This window comes from Bufo gargarizans, chromosome 6 (genome assembly GCF_014858855.1).
Source record: "Bufo gargarizans isolate SCDJY-AF-19 chromosome 6, ASM1485885v1, whole genome shotgun sequence".
NCBI lineage: Eukaryota > Metazoa > Chordata > Amphibia > Anura > Bufonidae > Bufo > Bufo gargarizans.
In genome coordinates this window covers 68200597-68215057 of record NC_058085.1, presented here as the reverse complement: position 1 = coordinate 68215057, position 14461 = coordinate 68200597, and positions in this window count along the sequence as shown.

Here is a 14461-nt window from a genome sequence, read left to right as displayed (position 1 = left end):
ATTATACAAAGACACACTTATAAAATAGTAAAAAATACATTCCAATGAATACATTAATTATCATGCAGACAGAAACATTGCTTATAGGGTAGAATATGGTGCCACGTGACATATGTGGCCGATTTGTCATTTCTGTGACCCAAACAAAGTTATATTTGGGGGCCTTATAGCACTGCTAATATGGTGACCCTTTATGTGCCCCTCCATCCAGTATAATGCCCCCTTATGGGTTGCCAACTTGATTTGCCCTTATACAGTATAGTGCCCCCTGATGTGCTCCTAATAGAGTACAATGCCCCCTCATATAGTATAATTTATCCTGTATGAGGGACACATGAAGAGGCATTATACAGGAAGAGGGGCCCTTGCATGGTGCAGTAGAGCCCCCGACATGTACCTTTCATATAGTATAATGTATACTGTATGGGGGACGCATGTAGCGTAGGGGGCATTATACGGTATAATGCCCCCCCATACTGTATAATGCCCACATGGGGCATACTCCCCTAGCCCATGCTCCCACAACTAGATTTCTCACTTGCCTGCGCCAGATCAATGGTCGCATAGTAAACGGTAATGCTGACAGCTCCCTGCTTCCCCACTGTGTTCAGCAGTATCCATGTCCTGGGGTCGGTGGCAGCAGGGGGCCCTCCTAATCCCTAGGATCCCATGCAATTGCGTCATTTGTGTGGTGGCCAAAACTGCCAGAGCTCAAGGTGGCACTTTATGGTGGCACAAGGTTTGCCTATTAATCTATAATATGGATGAAGTGATGTACTGACTGCTGCTTCCCAGACACATACCCTTCGTTAAATTCTATTAGGCCTTTGTCTTCCAAACATCATTATAAAGTCATATTAGCATGAGGTCTGCACTACTCCCAAAGCCCAGTATTCTTGCATTAATAGCCTGCCGCCATAATGTGATTCCATGTGCAATCATTACATACCTATTAGTATATACTTAATTGCAGAGACTAATCAGCAGGTGGCCTTGATGAGCTTGATTTTGAAGAGATATTCATTTTCTGAGATGTATGACCCCCGCTGATCCACGATCTACAGAGGCTGCAGCGACGTCCTACACTTTGGGATGCAGGCGCTGTCTCTGCTCAAGAAGACCATGCAGCATTGAAAGACAACATGTATTCCGTGTGCTTTTGCCATCGGTAGCGCCAACATTTAGCACTGGATCATCAGTAAGAAGTAAAAGTGTTTTATCTGCAATGCTTCAGGGCAGAGAGGTGACTGAGATATCCTTGGCCCAAATGCAAAATCTACAACAGGGCCCCCAACCATGGCTCACTGGGGGAGTAGGTCCCTTTGGTTTCCCTCAGGTTGCAGTATCTGGGTGCAACCACAACCTCTGAATCTTTTATAGTTATATGTTGTCCATAATTCAGATACCTGCTCTCTATACTATTGTCCTGCCTAGGGGGCTACACAAACGCAAGAATTGAGACATAAATCTATGGATTAACTAATCAATTCCCCACATTTCTCAAACTCACAAATGTAAGGAACCTTTTACAGTGGTAACGACTGTTGTGGTGCCCGCAGAGACAGGATGGCCCTGGGCTTTAGTCCCAGACCTCCCCTACCAAACTGTATACAGTCATGTGAAAAAATTAGGACACCCTTTGAAAGCATGTGGTTTTTTGTAACATTTTTAATAAAAGGTTATTTCATCTCCGTTTCAACAATACAGAGAGATTAAAGTAATCCAACTAAACAAAGAAAACTGAAGAAAAGTCTTTTCAAGATCTTCTGTAAATGTCATTCTACAAAAATGCCTATTCTAACTGAGGAAAAAGATAGGACACCCTCACATGTATTCCCTCTTAAATTGGCTCAGATCTCACACAGGTATATCACACCAGGTGCACATAATTAGTAGATCGTTACTCTGCATGTTGAATGAGGCTTGCCCTATTTAAACCTCAGACATTTAGTTTGGTGTGCTCCTGACTGTTGAAGTGAGAGTGAGCACCATGGTGAGAGCAAAAGAGCTGTCAGAGGACTTCAGAAAAAAGATTGTAGCAGCCTATGAGTCTGGGAAGGGATTTAAAAAGATCTCAAAAGATTTTGAAATCAGCCATTCCACTGTCCGGAAGATAGTCTACAAGTGGAGGGCTTTCAAAACAACTGCCAACATGCCCAGGACTGGTCGCCCCAGCAAGTTCACCCCAAGAGCAGACCGCAAGATGCTAAAAGAGGTCTCCAAAAACCCTAAAGTGTCATCTCGAGAACTACAGCAGGCTCTGGCTACTGTTGATGTAGAAGTACATGCCTCTACAATCAGAAAGAGACTGTACAAGTTTAACTTGCATGGGAGGTGTGCAAGGAGGAAACCTTTGCTTTCCAAGAGAAACATCGAGGCCAGACTGACATTTGCCAGAGATAAAGTTGACAAAGACCAGGACTTCTGGAATAATGTTCTTTGGACAGATGAGTCCAAAATTGAATTATTTGGACACAACAGCAGAGGACATGTTTGGCGTAAACCAAACACAGCATTCCAAGAAAAGAACCTCATACCAACTGTGAAGCATGGAGGTGGAAGTGTCATGGTTTGGGGCTGCTTTGCTGCAGCAGGACCTGGTCAGCTCACCATCATAGAATCCACTATGAATTCTACTGTGTATCAGAAGGTGCTTGAAGAACATGTGAGACCATCAGTTAGAAAATTAAAGCTGAAGCGGAACTGGACCATGCAACATGACAATGACCCAAAACATACTAGTAAATCAACCAAAGATTGGCTGAAAAAGAAGAAATGGAGAGTCCTGGAATGGCCAAGTCAAAGTCCAGATTTGAATCCCATTGAGATGCTGTGGGGTGACTTGAAAAGGGCTGTACGTGCAAGAAACCCCTCAAACATCTCACAGCTGAAAAAGTTCTGCATTGAGGAGTGGGGTAAAATTTCCTCAGACCGATGTTGAAGACTGGTAGATGGCTACAAGAACCGTCTCACTGCAGTTATTTCAGCCAAAGGAGGTAACACTCGCTATTAGGGGCAAGGGTGTCCTATCTTTTTCCTCAGTTAGAATAGGCATTTTTGTAGAATGACATTTACAGAAGATCTTGAAAAGACTTTTCTTCAGTTTTCTTTGTTTAGTCGGATTACTTTAATCTCTCTGTATTGTTGAAACGGAGATGAAATAACCTTTTATTAAAAATGTTACAAAAAACCACATGCTTTCAAAGGGTGTCCTAATTTTTTCACATGACTGTATATATAGGTAGTAAGATTGCTTGTCTAATGGCTGTTAACAGGCATTACAAAGAGCTGAAGAACCTGTGATGATGTCACCATTGTGCATTTAGTGCAGGGGTGGAGCTCAGCAGGGGAGAGAAGTAGTAAAGGACCTGTGATGACCTCACCATCGTGCGTTCAGTGCAGGAGGAGGTGGAGCTCAGCAGTGGAGAGAAGTGGTGAAGGACCTGTGATGACATCACCATCATGTGATCAGTGCAGGAGGGGTGGAACTCAGAAATAGACAGGCGAAGAGGTGGTGAAGGACCTTTGATGATGTCAACAGGACTCAGCTTTGTGTGGAGGAGAAGAAAGTGAAGAAGCATGGATTCAATGTAAGAGCCGGGGAAATGCAGTTGTCTCCTCTTATGCCTCCTCTCTGTAATGTTCTCTGATATCGCATAATAATGGTTTGGACATGCTGGGAGTTGTAGTTCCCTCCTCTTATACCTCCTCGTGTAATGTCATCTGCCTTGAGGAAGCGTGGGATCATGAGAATTGGCCATCTCCTGGCTATACACATCTCTCCCGTCCAAGCTTACAGGTTAACTATAATGGGGACAGGCAGAGTTCCAACAGTAAAGCGGCAAATATGCCAAGAATCGGCCGGACAAATACCAATGCTAGAACAGCCTGTCTGATCTCACAAACTGTAGCGTGAAAATAGCCTTACTGCAGCGCCATTACATTTAAGTGAATGGGAAGAGCTATGTGTAATACCACGCACAGACACTCCAAATTATACTGCCGTGCATCTAATAATGAGGAGGCCACATTGATCACCTTCAAACATGTGATCGGTGGGGGCCCCCACTAATCTGATATTGATGGCCTATCTTAAAGGGGTTGTCCAGGTTTAGAGCTGAACCAGGACACAACCCAATCTGCACTTATTCACTATGAATGAGTGGAGCATCGGAGCATTTCATGCTGAATCAGCAGTGTTCCTGCTGATGTCACCGGCTGGGCTGGGCAGCGCTTAAGACCGCCCATTAGGGCCGGTGGTGTCACCAGGCTCACTGCTAGGACGAAACCTCTGCCTAGTTTACACATAGAGAGCCCGGTATGTCACCGGACCTCAAGAAAAATCTGTGAAAGGGGAATCATCAGAGCGTGAGAGGCTCCGATACTCCATTCATTCATGGTGAATTAGTGTGGATCGGGTTGTTACCGCGTTCAGCTCATCCCAAACAATCCCTTTAACTGTGTAACTATGGAATAGTAGAGTTGAGTTTTTTAATGTTGAGTAGTGGAAGTGCTGTTACTGTCCAATTACTGTGGAATAGTGTTGGGCGCGAATATTCGAATCGCGAATAATAATCGTGAATATCGGCACTTCGAGAATTCGCGAATATTTAGAATATAGCGATATATATTCTTAATTTCAAATATTCTAGATTTTTGTTTCATCAGTATCCTCCCTTGCCTGTGGGCCAATGAGAAGGCTGCAATATCTTTGTCAGAGCTTAGCAACATCCCTAGCAACCGATAGGAAAGTTGCCTACCCCTTACTATATAAGAACCTCCCCAGCAGCCATTTTCTACAGGTTTTTTAAAGTTCTGAGAGAGACAGCAGTGTCATTGCTGATATATCCTGATATAGTGTAGCTGAGGTTCTGCTGTCCATACATACATACATACATGCTACAGACATTGTGCTGTGATGTCACAACAACACTTAGTGCACCAATCAGTAATATGTAGTCAGACCTGCAAAAATGTGAAGTTTAACGTATTGCGCCCAAATATTCGCATCATTAGTGCCGTTCCAAAGTTAGAAGAATAAACTGTCTCTCTTTACTGATGTTCACAATAGGAGTTGTAGTACATCCAACAAGAGCAAAACATAGTTCCAACTGTACACTGTGCAATTCTTCCCAGACAACAATGTATGGATTTATGTATGGGTGGGAGTTATGGCCCTCTTCCCTCTCTATCTGTCTCAAGTCTCTTCCTGTAGAATGTATGGTGGGCAATAATACTCTTTCGATGGTGGCTGTCAGGGCTTTTTTTCTGGCGGAACGCACCAGAATGGCGTTCCGCCACCTTTTGACATCGCAGCCTGCCATGCTCCAGCATGGCAGGCTGCGATGTATCAGCGGGGAGGGACTGGGAGGAGGAGCTGGGGGCCGGTGCGTTCACTGTGCTCCGGCGCCCAGCTCCAGTACATACAGTTATAGAATGTGTAAAATGAATAATGATTCTTCTATTCATGCTGCCCCCTCTGTAGTACTGTATAACATTCAATATATCCATCCTACTCACAGGGCTACTGTTCTCGTAATGCTGGCCGGCCGGGCAGACGAGGGGCAGCGTCACTGACTGACGTCACGTGCCCGGCCTACTTTATGAATGAAGCAGGCGGCTCAGGCACGTGACGTCAGTCAGTGACGCTGCCGCTCGTCTGCCCGGCCGGCCAGCATTACGAGAACAGTAGCCCTGTGAGTAGGATGGATATATTGAATGTTATACAGTACTACAGAGGGGGCAGCATGAATAGAAGAATCATTATTAATTTTACACATTTTATAACTGTATGTACTGGAGCTGCAATGGGGGGTCTGTGGATGGCACTGTTAAGGGGGGGTCTGTGGATGGCACTGTTATGGGGTGGGGGGGGTCTGTGGATGGCACTGTTAAGGGGGGTCTGTGGATGGCACTGTTATGGGGTGGGGAGGGTCTGTGGATGGCACTGTTAAGGGGGGTCTGTGGATGGCACTGTTATGGGGTGGGGGGGCTGTGGATGGCACTGTTAAGGGGGGGGGTCTGTGGATGGCACTGTTAAGGGCGGGTTCTGTGGATGGCACTGTTATGGGGTGAGGGGTTCTGTGGATGGCACTGTTATGGGATGGGGGGTCTGTGGATGGCACTGTTATGGGGTGGGGGGGTCTGTGGATGGCACTGTTATGGGGTGGGGGGGTCTGTGGATGGCACTATTATAGGATGGGGGATCTGTGGATGCCATCCACAGATCCCCCATAACAGTGCCATCCACAAATCCCCCATTAACAGTGCCATCCCCATCTGGGGGGGGTTTCTTTGCTGGGCTGGACTTTTATAGCCCCCCCAAATTTTACTTGCATCCCTGTTCTCTAAAGGAGTGGTTTTAGGGGGCGGTCCGTTCCACCACCTTTTCTCTGAGAAAAAAGCCCTGGTGGCTGTAATGTCTACTGAAGGATACAGGGTTTTAGAGATACGACTGGCCAGATCCTGTCCAGGTGTGAAGGGTGTATTAACATGGTCCACTAGTTTAGTGCTCTCATTAAGAGAAACACAATAAGAATATTGCAGGTTTGATACCTTTTAATGGCTAACAAAAATAGAAGTAATGATGTTACATAGCGAGCTTTCGAGACATCACCAGTCCCTTCATCAGGCGTACTACAAGAATATAAGCAGTAAAGTCTTAACAGCTTTTGGTAGCAAGTTACCTTACTGTCTCCAATGCTCGGCCATGCAGACTCTAGGTTCTCTAGATCTCTCCTTCTGTAGATCATTGAGAGATTGGTGAGGTAGTACAAGTCACAGCTTCTTCTCCGATCCAAACTGCCTCTATGTTGTGTCATTCTTTTATTATTTCTACTTGAAGTCATGAATGAATTGCTAGCAGTCTGCAGTAAGGGTTCAGAGGAGTGGTAACCAGTTGGGGGGGTGTACCTGCACAGACTGAAAATGGCAGCACCGATTAAATAAAGTCAGTCTGTGCAGGTACACCCCCCCCCCCCAAACGGTTACCACCCCTTTGTACCCTTACTGCCGACTGACAGCAATTCATTCAAAATTTCTAGTTGGAATAATGAGGGAACGGCCCAACACAGAGCCATAACAATAGATGCTCCAGAATTGTTATTACATGGGGAATTCCTGTAGCTATTAAAACAGGTATGTCAGGAGTGGTTAAAGGTCCTTTTTAACCCTGACTAACTGAGCTGGTGGCTGATCATGGATCCCCACCCTACCCCCTGTAAGGACTAAGCCAGGATTGTTAACCCTGGCTCTGCCATCCATACCTGGTTATGCTTGGTGCATTACATAACAAACCATTTGCAAATACCCCCTGCTCTGGGATACTGTATATGACACAGTGATTTTTAGCTACCGAATATAAATGTTCCTTGGCCAACATATGGCATTGTTATTTAGGCACTATGATGTATTGTGCTTCGGTTATTAGTATGCTGTATGCAGCAGAATGTACTGCACCGGGCATCATTCAGCCTAAGGATATACATAATAAATGTGGCCATATGGCGAAGGTGCTAAATATTCACTAGATACCCTGCATCAGGTGGCAGAACTCGCTGTACGTTATATATATGTGTCCTTGAATTGTATGTATACTATTTCTTTTCTGCTTCTGCACATTTTGCAAACATGAGAGTTATATCTTCCTTAAATAGATAAAACAGAACGTCCACCCGCCCAGAAGCTCTGACAGTAGTATTGAGAATTTCGCACCCACATGTCAAGATGTCAGTGTACAGCGCAAAGGTCGATTGACTTCATACATTATCGCAGATGATGCCATCAATAGGAATATGCTGTACTGCACGGCAGCTGATTTGCAGGATCACTTGTCCAAAGCACCTATAGAAAACATGGAAATGAGGAAAACACATTGTACCTCTAGATAGAGGTCCCCATCGCTCTTCTATTTCCTGCTACCATCCCTCGGTCCTCCATGGCCAACCACGTCCAGGTGGAATGGTGTCACGTGTAGGTTCACACAAATTCAGTTTCACCGATACGTATTCCATGATGAAATCCATGTGTATTCATCCACCCATTGATTTCAACCTCTCCTAATTATAGAAGTAGGGCGGGAGTATCTTATGCTTCAGTTTGTAAGGAAACTTTATGAAAACCTAGAGCAGGGATCAGCAACCTTTGGCACTCCAGCTGCTATGAAACTACAACTCTCAGCATGCAAACTTACTCGACTGTTCTTGAGGATTCTCGGAGTTGTAGCTTCAGAACAGCTGGAGTGTCGGAGGTTGCTGATCCCTGACCTAGAGGATCCCATTAACAGAACATTCCTATAGCGAGGCAAACAGTCCGGTTTATCCAAGTTAGGGTGGGTTCACACTAGCGTTAGGGATTCAGTTATAACAGGGTAATAACGGAACATAACGGAATCCATAAGAACGAAGGGCGGATCCGTTTTGCTGCCCATAGACTTGCATTATGACGGAATGCAAAACGGACGCCTTTAAAAGGCATTCTGTTTGCTCTCCGTCCGATTAGAAGTCTATGGGAATCAAAACGGATCCGTCTGGGTCACGTTATGCAAGACGGAAAACAAAGTCCTGTCGACAGGACTTTGTTTTCCGTCTTGCATAACGGGACCCAGACGGATCCATTATGTTTTCCTATAGACTTCTAGTAGGACAGAGCAAAACGGAATGCCTCTTAAAGGCTTCCGTTTTGCATTCCATCCTATGGATTCCGTTATTACCCTGTTATAACGGAAAGCCATAATGGAATCCCTAACGCTAGTGTGAATCCACCCTTAAAGGGGTTTTCTGAGACTTTTCAATTGATGACTAGGGATGAGCGAACTTGTGTTTCAAGTTCGGCGTGCAAAGTTCGGGTTATCTAAGGATTCCATTATAACAGAATTTTTAGATAACCCAAACTTTGCACGCCGAACTTGAAACACAAGTTCACTCCTCCCTACTGATGACCTATCCTCTAGACAGGTCATCAGTATCTAATTGGTTGAGGTCTGACACCCCGGACCCACGATGATCAGCTGTTTGACAAGGCACCGGCTCTCGCAGTAGTGCTGTAGTCTTCTCTCAGCTTAGCCTAGGTCAGTGTTTCCCAACCCGTGTGCCTCCAGCTGTTGCAAAACTACAACTCCCAGCATGCCCGCACAGCCAAAGGCTGTCAAGGCATACTGGGAGTTGTAGTTTTGCAACAGCTGGAGACACACTGGTTGGGAAACGCTGGCCTAGGTTATGTGATGTCACGTTCATCGGTCACGTGCCCTAGGAGCAGCTCAGTCCCATAGAAGTGAATGGGTCTGAGCTGCAACTCCAAGCACAGCACGCTCTACAACGTACGGCGCTGCGCTTGGTGAGCAGGGAGAAGGCCATGGTGCTACTGCCTTCTCAAACAGCTGATCAGCGGGGGTCCCGGGTGTTGGAACCCCACCGATCAAATGTCCCATCAAGACGATAGGTCCTCAGTAGAAAAGTCTGAGAACCCTTTTAATTGGGAAAGAGATTCTAATATACAGTGAAGTAATTAAACAAAAAATGTCCTTGGAGTTGGAACCTGTTCATACATTTCACAAGAATAGAAACATATTTCTATTCGAAACAGCCTGAGAACCAAATGAAGTCTTTTTGATGGGTCGTTTCTTCATTCCACACCAGTACCACCTCCACTTGCAGTTATACCTGCTCACCCGCTTTCATAGGGCTACCCTTAAGCAGTAGTACCGTGAAGACGTTCACAGTGTTAGCTCTGAAACGTAGACCGGCGCTTTCATCTGTAACCCACATGAGATTACTTTTGCTCGCCACACTTATAATTGTGAAGCATTTCAGACTCTCATAAATCAACATGATTGCAGCCTCTAACCTCAAAGGGATAATGAGAGCTCCCATGCCCGATACAGCCGAGGAAAAAAAAAAGATTCACTTATCACAACTGCTGCTCGAAGAAAACTGAACTCCGTGAGATCAAAATGATTACATTGAGAAATCACATTATTATTTACTTGACCAAAAGGACAGGGATGAGTGCTTAGATTGCATTATTAAAGAGCTTTCTTAGCCTTAAATAAAATCCTTCAATCCTCGTCTTGAGCCGTGTTGGTTTGATGTCATGACAACTGATAAGAACGGCTCTACAGGGGTTGTCAGCCAGCATTCCACCACTTCCAAGGCTTTCGTCACGTGAGCAAATCATACAATCTTTAACGGGAACCTGTCAGGAGTTTTGTACTGCCTGAACCCTGGGCAGCTTGAAATAACGACAGGCTTCCTGGTTACAAACAAACTATATTTTTCTCTGAAACACTGGGTAGTTTCATAGAAGACATACTCTAGCTAAGTTTTCAAAAAAGTATGCACAATGGCTTTGGGCTTCCCTAATGTTTTTTTTCAGCCATATTATTCCCCTCTTTAGCCGCACAGCTAGATGCATTTCACTCAGAAGCAGGGGACATATCCCTGCTATGGAAGTCTGCCAGCACTGTACTACTGTGCCATCCTTTCCCTTACTTCTCGCTATGTTTGTTTTCAGCTCCAAAGCTCACAGAACAGATAAGAAGGGGAAGCAGTTTATCAGGCTTGCCTGACAACAGGCAGTGGACTGCAAATTAGGTGGAAGTGAGATTCCTAGTGGCCACGACTTTACAGCTTTTTTTTTTCAGGTGAATGCAGGCAGTTTCTAAATGAAGTGATTTAGAAATTCACTAGTTACATCATTCACTATTGAATGAAATTTTGTGAAAGTACATAACTCTTTAAAAATGAACTGGGGAGAGGGAGAAGAGTTAAGGGGCAGCTCCCCACCAGCTTCTCTTTGCCCAGCTCAGCTTAATTGACAAATCTGCAGTGTTTCAGAGTAAAACATAGTTGTTTGTAACCAGGGGGCCTATTGGTACTTCAGGCTGCCCAAGATTCGGGGAAGATGACCTCCTGACAGGTTCCATTTAAACCAATTTTAGACAGCTATAAAGGGCTCGAGTTCTAGCACCCATAACGCTCACACCATTTGGGCCTTTCTTACTTCTACTATACTGAACTCATCATGGATCCCTATGGTAACCTACACTATATGGACAAAAATCTTGGGACACATTCACATTAAACATACAGGAGCTGCTGTGACACCGCCAACTGTCAGGTTAAACTTACCTGGCGGTCCAGACCTGCCTCCTGCTCCCATCCACCAGGCAAGCCTGGCCGCTGGGCCCCCTTTGTCAATTCACACAAGCTGAGGCCTGCCTGCCGTGAAAGCCTCTCCATCTCTGTCCACAGAGAAAATTAGGATGCGAGCTCGCCCTCTAACAGCCGGAGGGAGAGCACACACACTAATATTTACCAGCCAGCTGGCAGTCCTCGGGTACTTAAGGTACCTTGGCCTAGGGGGAAGATGCCTGTGCAATAAGGTTGCTTAACTTGCTATGTTCCCTGTGAAGGTGTGCTGATCAGCTGTCTGCCCACATACCAACCTCTGCCCGTTTACTGTGTTCTGACCTTCCTGAACTAACCTGTTACCCATATTGCTGCTATGCTAAACCCCCCGATCTTGGATTCCCATGTTGTATGTACTCCACCAGCCCTGACCTTGGACCATTTACTGCATAGCACATACTTCGCCAGCCCTGATCTTGATCTGTCCCCGACTATGGTTTGCCTGAACCCTTGTCTCTGATCCACGTGGGTCAGCTGTTAATCACACAGAGACTACTGCAGGAGGTAGTGGACTGGTAGCTTCCCTACAGCAGATCCCTGTACAGAGGTTAAAGGGGGAATACCAGAGGATTGTCAGGATAACTCCTTTACCCAAATCAGTTTGTTAACCCAGTGGTTCCACGCCCACTGCCAGATGTGACTTCCATTTTTCTGTTTCAATACCTGAAAACAAAAGCAAAGTTTTGTCACTGATGTCAACATAGCTTAATATAGTCCATTTTCCCTCTATTTACACAGTTTTTCCATGTCCAGTCCAGAACAGTAATGGAACTGTCCAGGAAACTCATTGATCACAGACATTTAACATTCATTGCGACCACAGCATCAGAGAGGCATTTTCCTCGGAAAGGCTCCGCTTGCGGTTTGTTTGCTATGGCAGCCTCTCACCTAAGAGGGCCCAACGTCTCTCTGCCTCACAAGACGCCAGTATTATTTATGGTAGGTGGGGGCGCATTCATGTTATTCAACGAGTCCGGACGATTTCATGTACAGTCAACATTTTTTCCATTGCTTCTGGGTACGTTTTCTGCAGCGCCCCATGATGGGTGGTACTGAAGTGCGTCCTTTACCTACATCGCCTCAGATAACTTTATTTAAATTGAGAAAGAACAGAGAAAAAGGAACTTGAAAGGACATTGATCATTAATAATTTATATTCGTCTGCTTCTCATTATAACTACCGTGTTCAGCAATCCGCAGGTCTGAATAATATTCCGGATCTTAGCTTTGTATGAAGTCAATTTCATTTCCCATTTCCCAGCGTTTGCTGTTCTCTGTGTAGATTTATGAAAATGTTGGTTTAGCTCTAAAGACTCCCAGATGAGCTGCAAAATGGGGGTTTTATAAAGAGTGCTCCGATCCATTTATTTCTTAGGACAAGACCACAAACGGGTCCAGGGTGCCATGATGGTTCTGGTTATGCTCTGCCAATGGCTGCAGCTTTCATCCCCATGTGGGCACAGTAGACATGCCAAACCTGGAAGCCTTGGATAGGATATTGTGTAACACAGGAAATAAGATATTTAGAAGACCGTGTGATTGGGCTCATAGAAATCACTTCTGTAAAGTGGCGGCCAATGCATCTGCCATGTGAAGAAATTCATGCATAGTAAAACATCAAACTGTGAATGCTGCTGATACAATCTCCTGCTCACTACAGCAAAATCCGCTCCATCTACGGTCTAAGAAAAGGTGTTCCATATAAAAGTTGGTCAAACACATTGGTTGTGGTCAAATGGGTCAACAATCTCATGTATAGGGGGAAATATCAAACTCCACTTCCACAACGGATGTTGAGAAAACAAAGGGATCCAGCATATTGGATTTCAGTATTCTTGTAAAAAAAATAATTGAGGATATGTTTTTTGCAAGGATCTTCTAGTAACGGGTTTGGACTGACCTAGTTAGAAGGGCTCTTGCTTTCCTTTGGGTGGGATGCTCTTTGGTGCTTCCATCTACCAAATTCTATAACGCCTCCAAAAATGCCCGGACCTCTCATACAGGTTATACTTACCATGTTCCCTGGCACCCGCGTCGCTTCTGAATGCCGCCCGGCTGCCACTCTATTAAAACATCCAGCAAAGGAAAGGGGGTTGGGTGGTGCAGCCAACATTAGGCCGCGACAGGGACGATCCTCCCGAGCATTGTGGATGTTTTGATCTGTGCGACAGGGAGATGCAGTGGCAGTCGTGCGGGCATCAGAAGTGACGTGGGTGCCGGGGAGCGGGGTAAGTATAACCTGTATAAGGTGCCCAGGCATTTTGGGGAGAATTATAGGGGGTTGCATAAGCCCTTTAAGTATGTCCAATCTTGCCACTGAAATAAACAAACATGTGGTGTCCCAAGAAATGTCCAGCTTGTCCAGCCTTAGTTATGTCATGAGTAAGGCCAGCTTAAAGGGGTTCTCTCAATTCAGCAAATTACATTTATCATGTAGAGAAAGGGAATACAAGGCACTTACTAATGTATTGTGATCGTCCATATTGCCTCCTTTGCTGGCTGGATTCATTTTTCCATCACATTATACACTGCTGACTGTATCCAGGGGTTACGACTAGGGATGAGTGAAATAGACTTCGGATGGTACATCCGAAGTCGATTCGCAAAGAAATTTGTTGTAATACTGTACGGAGTTCCTGCTCTGCACAGTATTAGAATGTATTGGCTCAGATGAGCCAAAGTTATTACTTCGCGAAGTCGCGCAAGACTTCATGTAATAACTTCGGGAATTATTACTGTAAAAAACCTTGGTACTGAACTCTGGTTCAGTTCCTAGTGGTACCTTGGGCAAATGCAGACCACGAACACTGAAGTCAATGGGTCCACACTTCAAGTGAGGCTCTAGCTGTGAAGCCAGGAAGCAGTCAGACGGCTCACTCTCCACCCCACGCTCAGATCTCTTTTCCTGATCAGGCCCTGTTACTACTTTGCAGCTCCAGCTCACACTTCACTACGTCCTGATGCATACAGTGTAAGAACGTAGTACGTGGAGGCACGCACTATGACCTGACATTGCGCTGATCAGGAGAGGGAAGAGATTTTTTTTTAAAGTTATAGAACCGAGAATGTGGGTCTGATCCGAGCCTGGGGGGGGGGGAATCCTGATCTGGAAAATGGGGGGTCCTGATCTGGAAAATGGGGGATCCAGAACTGAGTAATGGGGGTCTGATCTGAGCATGAGGTTTCAGATTTGAGCATGGGGCAGATCTGAGCATGGCAGTCTTGTTTGAGCATGGGTTGGTCAGGTCTGAGCATGGGGGGGGGGGGGGGGGGGT